At 38.9% G+C, this 7673-nt stretch overlaps 1 long non-coding RNA gene across 1 annotated transcript; it reads right to left on the reverse strand.

Annotated features, from left to right (window-relative positions):
- Positions 1-4501: 4501 nt before the first annotated feature.
- On the reverse strand, positions 4502-6211 carry LOC144577508 (uncharacterized). The gene is made up of 2 exons (XR_013521644.1): positions 5996-6211; positions 4502-5730 (listed from the first exon to the last, which is right to left on the reverse strand). It is a non-coding gene; the product is annotated as an uncharacterized LOC144577508 (long non-coding RNA).
- Between the last annotated feature and the right edge of the window lie 1462 nt (positions 6212-7673).

The raw sequence follows: 7673 nt of genomic DNA on the forward strand, positions 1-7673 counted from the left end.
ATAGGTTCATATGTGCTGATCAGACCTGAGACCAAGCAAAGCTGTACCTCAAACCTCAGACCAACCTAGTGGGACAACACTTGAGAATGTGGAACTGGGATCCTGCCCCTTCTGTCTTCTCCATCATTCCGCAAGATAAAAAATAATAATAACAATGTGCTTTTGATCATTTCACCTCTTTCTGAAACAGTTTCTGCATTTATGGAAACAGACACTAAATGTAAGTGTAAGCTTCAGGCACAATCTTTTTGCAGTAAAATTAATTTGCACTGTCAGGTTTAATCTCGCTTAGTCTGTGAGAAACTTCCTTTGCCCTTGTCCAGAGGATGTGTGCACACACAATCACATTCTTTCACCCTTACAGGCTTATTTGAAGAGACGCTTTTGTCACCTGTTGCAATTTGAGATTCAAAATTGTCCTTAAGATTTAAAAAGGAAACATAGGGGCAGGAAGGAGAGAACTTGCACACCTCATGCCTGGAATAAGCCATCCAGTCCTTGCATCCCTGAGCAGGGAGCTCCAACACTTGGCCTGGACCTCTGGTCTGTTATGATTTACTTTGGACTTTGATCTCTTAGTCTCTTGTCCTTGTGGAAAGCAAAAGTATTTCCACATTCTTGTGACCCCCACATAAAGGCTTAGAAGGAATTCTGAATCATTTCCTGTTGAGAATTACAACACTAACATAGCAGGGGAACATTAGTATTTAAAATATTCTCACAACAAGATCTAAATTTTCCTTTTAGGTGGTTCCAAATTTCCATTGACTTTAATTATAAACTGAATAAAGATAGTTTTAGAAATTTCTACCTTAGAGTGATTTTTCCACTTCTGCTCTCCTACTTCTTCTGGGAAGCTTGGGGGACAGCAGTGGTGCTAATGTGGAGAGAAAATTAAGCAATCTAATGAATTATTACTTGTTAATAATTTCTAATGTCTCTGCAAGGTAATAACCATTTTTTATAGAAATTTTCTAGAGACAATGCCTTCTCCAAAATAAATGATTCTAATGATTGTAATATAGTAGGCCAGGAAGGGAGAAGTCTAGGGACTTTGTAGATACTTCAAATCCTATCATATAGACAGCAACATATTGCCTATGGATAAGGCAACTGTGGGCTTATGTACACAGAAAGCAGAGGAGTGAAAGAAACCTCATTAATCTCTATGTTGAAAGCTATTTTTAAAAAAATTGCTAAGCATTTAAATGATTCATTCCACTGAATGCTAAGTAAGAGGAAATCAACCTACTTTTTTATGGTCTTTGCTTCTGATTTACATCACAGCCTGTGTTAGAAGCCTTCCAGACACCAACTGAGATTATAGCTGGCAGTTGCTCATCTTCTGAGTAATATGATCAATTTGGACAGTGGTTGTTTACAACTAGTCCTTTGTGACCAGCTAAGAAAGAGATGATGGACTCAGATCACTCAAACAGGCAATCAGCAGCCCCTGGGAATAAAGCAACACAGCTTCTTCATTGGCTTTGAATGCCCACATTGAAATAGGATGATTTCACCTGGTGCAGCACCCCTCAAAAGATAGCATCTCCACCTTCCTGCTCATGCTCAAGTGCCTATTGATGGAATTAGACTGGGAAGTGCCACCAGAAAAAGGCTGTGACTACACAGAATTTACAGCTTTAAATAGACATGTTGTGAGATGCAAGCAAACGGATATTATGTGATGACAAGCACTGCCTTCCTAGACCCAATATTCTGCTATTCTGCTTGGGAAACATTACTTGCCCACATGAAACAACCAGAGAATACAAGAAAACCTAAAAACAAGCACTACATTGGATGACAATAGACTATACACTATATGTGAAAGTTAGGGACAGTATTGTTTTGTAGATTGGATTTGAGGTAAGTTCTGGTCTTAAAATTGAGAGATTCCCCTAGAATGAGGCAGGAGGTTGGCTGGGGCTGGACCAAATGAGGTCCATAGATGGAGACTCTTTGCTTTTCTTTACTCCAACCATTCAACAACTAAATGAAAAGCCTCTACATGTCAGACAGTTTACGCTGTGGTGGTCATAAAATATGGAGTAAAACACAGAAACCCAGGAAAAGCAATGAGTGAAATGAGATACATTTAGGCATACAAAGTAAAGAAACACCCTGAAAACAGCCCTTCCTTCACCATAAGACATTTGTATCCTCTCTCTGTCTATATATATTCTCTCTACATATAGTAGGACAAATACTATTTTTAGTAGCATTCTTATATATGATATTTGCCCTATTTACAAACAAGAAATAAAATAATGATAAATAAAGGTGGAATTTTCTTCCTTGGCACATTACAGGCTTTTGTTTTAGTAGAAAACTTCTTTATTTCTAAACTGTATTCACCAGATAAATAATCACATAGCACTTGAATTCAAATCTTTGATCTAAATTACCCAGATTCCTGAGACCAACATGTTTTCAGAGAAGAGCTTGGAACGATATAAAATATGAAGTATTTTCTTTATAGTTGTATGGTATAATAAAAATAGTTTAAAAATTAGAATCAAAATACTAGTTGTAAGTGCCAAAATATCACTAATTGACTATGATTTAGACAAAATTATTAATAATTTCTAAACCTCAGTTCCTCACCTGCAAAAAAAATCCAAATGGCAGGGTCATCATAAGAACCAAATAAAATATTGTGGATGGAAGTGTGTCAGGAATGTTATAAGCCATCATACCAATAGTAACCATTATTGTTAATGTCATCTTTATAATAAAGGAGATATGTATTATGTTATATACTATTTGTGTTATTTTTGCTTTGGTTTGGTTTTGTGTTTTTTTAGATCTCTTTCATTAACCAGCACAATGCTTGGCACATCGTAGATAATAAATGTTTGTTAAATAAAAGAATGAATAAAAAGATAATGCTTCTGACCATATTGATAGGATGTGTCCTTTGAATTACTTTCCTAGGAGTGGTGAAGAGTCTTTGTAGAGCTGGTTAAGTGAGGTCTTCCATATGCAATGCAGCATGCCAGCTGGCACTGACTAGAATCAAATCCACGCCCTTACTGTCTCGGGCAGCAGTTGTTCTAACCAAGCAGGTGAATCAACCCAAACTAAAGAGAAAAGATGATAGTATATATTGAGCCTAGTCCTATTGGCTAGGATGTGTGCAGGCTTCATAGGCCCACTTTCTAAATAATGAGTAAGAGAATGGGGAGGCATTATCAGTCACTTTAAGAAAAGCAAATATAATGAGCTCATACTTTCACCTTCTACCCATCAAAACAATTAGAGAATCACAGAATGGTGTTTTCTTCCAGCATCCCTTATACATACATATCCAGACTTTCAGACATATCGTACCCCTCACTTCCCTAAATTTTCACCTCTATGTAATGCACACAGACATATGGGTAAATCAACAACAACCCTCAAGAAAGCTATAGCCACCCAGCATGTACATTTTGCAACTCTTTCAACTCATTTCCCATCCTGCCCATCCCCTACACAAATCAGGTTTGAATGCCAGAGCTTGTCACCTGGTATAAAAAATGCAGTCTAACAATGTATTTATTAGAAACCCCTTTCCCTTATGTTTAATTTATTGTTACATTTTTTAAATGTACAAACAGTTATACCAGTTTTATACACAAAACCACAGGTACCGTTTTGTATCTGTCAAAATTCCAGCAGCCTGTGGAGAGAGACAGTTAAATAGATGTCCTATGCTGCCATCTAGTGCTTTTGTCAAGACACGGACTTGTTCATTTTTCTGGAAATGAGGAAACAAAGGCAGCTCAAGGCGCCCAAATTCTGGAAGAGTTACCGATATGCATTATTAAACAGATGCATTTATGACACTTGGAACACATTCCCTGGAACCAAGCAACTTAACTTGTTTTCACACAACGGCAGCTTACACCCCTGCTCTTGACTGGCAAAGCTCTGGCCTTCTACCCTGGAGGCACCTGATTTAAATCCAAACTGGGCAAGCAAAATGCCCCTCTGTGCCCCTTTCTACAGATCCCATCTGGCCAAGGTTCTCTTGGCATGTCTCTTCCTCCAGGAGGGATAGTTTTATCTGAATGCCTTGCCTATTACTTCAATTCTGGTAGAAGGCACAAAGGAGTCAGATGGCTTTAAAAAAAAAAATCATTATCTTAAAAATTGACTAAAACAGCAGCCATTTTCTTTAGAGTAGCCAAAAGTGAAGCTTATGAATTTGTCTTGCTCCTCAGCTCACATGATTTGTGTCACTCTTTAGATCCCATATCAGCCTCTGAATTCCTCCCTTTATCTTTTCTTGGATCTCAAAAGTACCTTTCTTCTCCTCAATTAATCAATCAGCACATCTCTGTGTTGCACACACGCTATGTTAAAAGCACTGTATCTGACACCAGTTAGTGGGTGGATACATAAAGTGAAAATAACCTTTCCATCTGTGTCTCTGATCACTTCCTGCCTCTGGCCTCAAAGAAGCTTCACCATCCGTCTCCTTGCTACTCTTTAACCCTTTCCTCTCTCATACTTCTTTTTCTTTTCCTTTAACTACACTCAAACCTCTCTCTTAGTTAAAATAAATACAAAAACTTTACTTGAACCCTCCATACTTTCCTGCTACCAGCAAATTTCCTTTTGTGGTTGTATCTTTTTGTATTTTTATCACAATAAAATGAAGAATTCACTAACCCAATATGGTAATGTCCAAATATGCAATCAATTGCCTGACAAATTAGATAGTGCCCTTCCAACAAAACAGAGTGAGTATCTGTTAGAGCTGCAGTTCCTGAACGTGACTCCTGAAACGGAAAGGAAGTTATCATAGATAACCTCCAAGTTCCTTCCGATTTTGATTCTGTCCTTTCTAAACTTCATTTTGTTAGTCTCTACTTCCGCAGACACACCCTACTTAACCAGGCCTGTAAACTTATAACTTTCTCAAAAGGAAGTTAGTCTCTCTAGATGATCAAATTCCATTGCCCCTCCTTGAATTCATTGCTTGGTCATGACACCCTGATTGCATCCCTTTCTTGAAGCGCTCTCTTCTCTATTCGCCAATTCTATTTATCAAATACTTCATTGTCTCCAATAGTCTTACTGATTTCTTGTCTTCCTTTATTGAGGAGTATATCTAAACTAGGATTTTGTCTATATGTATGTTTGTGACTCTACAAATACATTTACTCACTCCCACTGTATCTTCACACAATGCTTCATGACAACAGTGATGGTGATGATAATTTGATCACATAATTCCACTTCTACAAAGATCTTAAATCTTCCATTTCTACTGTGATTTTTCCAAACTCGTTCCAGACCATACTATCATTTATCTTCATAGCAGAAGAGTTCTTCTTGGTTGTCCCATCAACACTATAATAATAAACTTTGGACTCATGATTCTCATCCTCAAAATGACATACTTCCCACATTTGTTCATTATTATCAATGGCAACACCATGGCCAATTGTCAACTAAGCTGAGTATCTTAGATTCGTTTTGGAGTTATCTTTCTTTAACTCCTGATATTTAATCTTTCCCTGAGACTTGTACATTTCTTCTTGATTTCATTCAAATATGCATCTTCATTTCCACTCCAGCAGCCAGTGCACAATGAGTTTAAATCCGCATTGCCTTATGCCTGGGTTGCAGAGCAACTTCTGGGACAGCTCATCCAGCTTCTAGTTTCACTCCTGTACCAGTTCATCTTACAAAGAAGTTTGGGTTGTCTTTCAACCAGTTTGCTGTCATGTAGCTTACCTGTTAAAAGTCATAATAATAGCTTCTTATTGCCTTTCAATATCACATCAATTTCTGTAGCCACATACATTCCTGTCCCTCTTCCAATGAAATTTCATTTTCTTCCACTTGCTCCCTGAACATGTCCCAAGTTCCAGTCAAATTCACTTTTCTAGCATTCTCTGCACAGGAATATTTTGCATATAACAACAGCCTTTCCCTCTGAAATGCTCATTCATTCCTTCCAAAAACCAGATATTATTAATTTCTCAAAATGCACACGTACCTGATAGCAATCTAAGATGGATCACATGGGTCTTTGATCTCTCTTCTACTATGAGATCCTTCTTCAGTGATTTCACTTTCAGGGAAATATGGATGCTCGTATAAAGACTGTGAACAGGCCATTGTTTGATGGCCTCCACGACTCTAGTAGATAGATGGTTCCTGCTTTCTAGCCTAGGTGCACAGTGTTGTGCCTCATCAGAGCCACATAATGTCTGATTTATGTGGTTTGCTGCTGAGGCTGGATGTCAGTGTCATTTTCAGATTAAGGAGTTCTCTGTAATAGGATCCTCTATCATGCCCTAGATGAGTAATAAAGATGAAGTAAGAGAGCAATCCAGGCAATTCAGGAAGAATATTTTTTTATTTTGAGACAGCGTTTCTCTCTTGTAGCCCAAGCTGGAGTGCAATGGCACAATCTTAGCTCAACACAACCTCTGCCTCCCAGGTTCAAGTGATACTTGTGCCTCAGACTCCCAAGCAGCTGGGATTACAGGCATGTGCCACCATGCCTAGCTGATTTTAGTATTTTCATTAGAGATGGGGTTTCTCCATGTTGGTCAGGCTTGTCTCAAACTCCTTACCTCAGGTGATCTCTTTGGCCTCCCAAAGTGCTGTGATTGCAAGCCTGAGCCACCACACCTTGCCAAGAAGAACTATTTAACATTGTGATTAACGTGTCCATTTTGATATAACTACTTTGACATCAAAATGTCACTTTCAATATATAACATCACTGTTTTTCGTGTAATTACTAATTAACATGTGAAATAATAACCCTGACCCATACTATACTCTTAACTCTCTCATCATGAAGCATATTTTAAAACACTGAAAGTCAGAGGCTAAAATACTATGTCAAAACCATGTTTCCATGTCAAAAAGTTCCTGGCATCAAAATGACTGTGCCAAAGCAGCTAGGTCTAAATGTCATGACACAACGACTTTGGGGTGACCTGGTGAGTATGGTATGAGAGGTGACAACAGAGCTCTGAGGGGAAGGGACTAACATATTCATGGATCTCAACTGGTAGCACAGACACTCAAGAGGAATTATGGCCAGTAGGTATGGTTCTCAATGGAGAAGTTATTAGGGGTAGACTCATATGTCACTGGTCCCTCTAGCAAGGGGCGTTTGAGTTGTTTGTTTGTTTGAGACAGAGTTTCACTCTGTCACCCAGGCTGAAGTGCAGTGGCACAATCTCAGCTCACTGTAACCTCTGCCTCCCAGCCTCAAGCAATTCTCATGCCTCAGCCTCCCAAGTAGCCAGGGAAGTTCTTTATGAGCTTAAAATGGATGGGTAATTGGCCCCTATACAAGGGCTTAAGTTGCCTAATACCCCTGTATCTATCACAAGCGAAACGTGGCAATGAATATTATTCCTCTATCCTCCAAAGATAGAAGCAAAGTAATCGGAGAGAACATCCCAGCACTTTGAGAGGCCATTGTGGGCAGATCACTTGAGGCCAGGAGTTTGAGACTAGCCTGGTCAACATAGCAAAACCCCATTGCTACTAAAATTACCAAAAATAGCCAGGTGTGGTGGCACACACTTGTAGTCCCAGCTACTCAGGAGATGGAGGCATGAGAATTGGCCAGGGGCTTTCTTCATGAGCTTCAAATGGATGGGTAATTGAACCCCTATGCAAGGGCTTAAGTTACCTAGGGATGGGTATTT

The sequence above is a fragment of the Callithrix jacchus genome, chromosome 8 (genome assembly GCF_049354715.1).
Source record: "Callithrix jacchus isolate 240 chromosome 8, calJac240_pri, whole genome shotgun sequence".
Taxonomy (NCBI): Eukaryota; Metazoa; Chordata; class Mammalia; order Primates; family Cebidae; genus Callithrix; species Callithrix jacchus.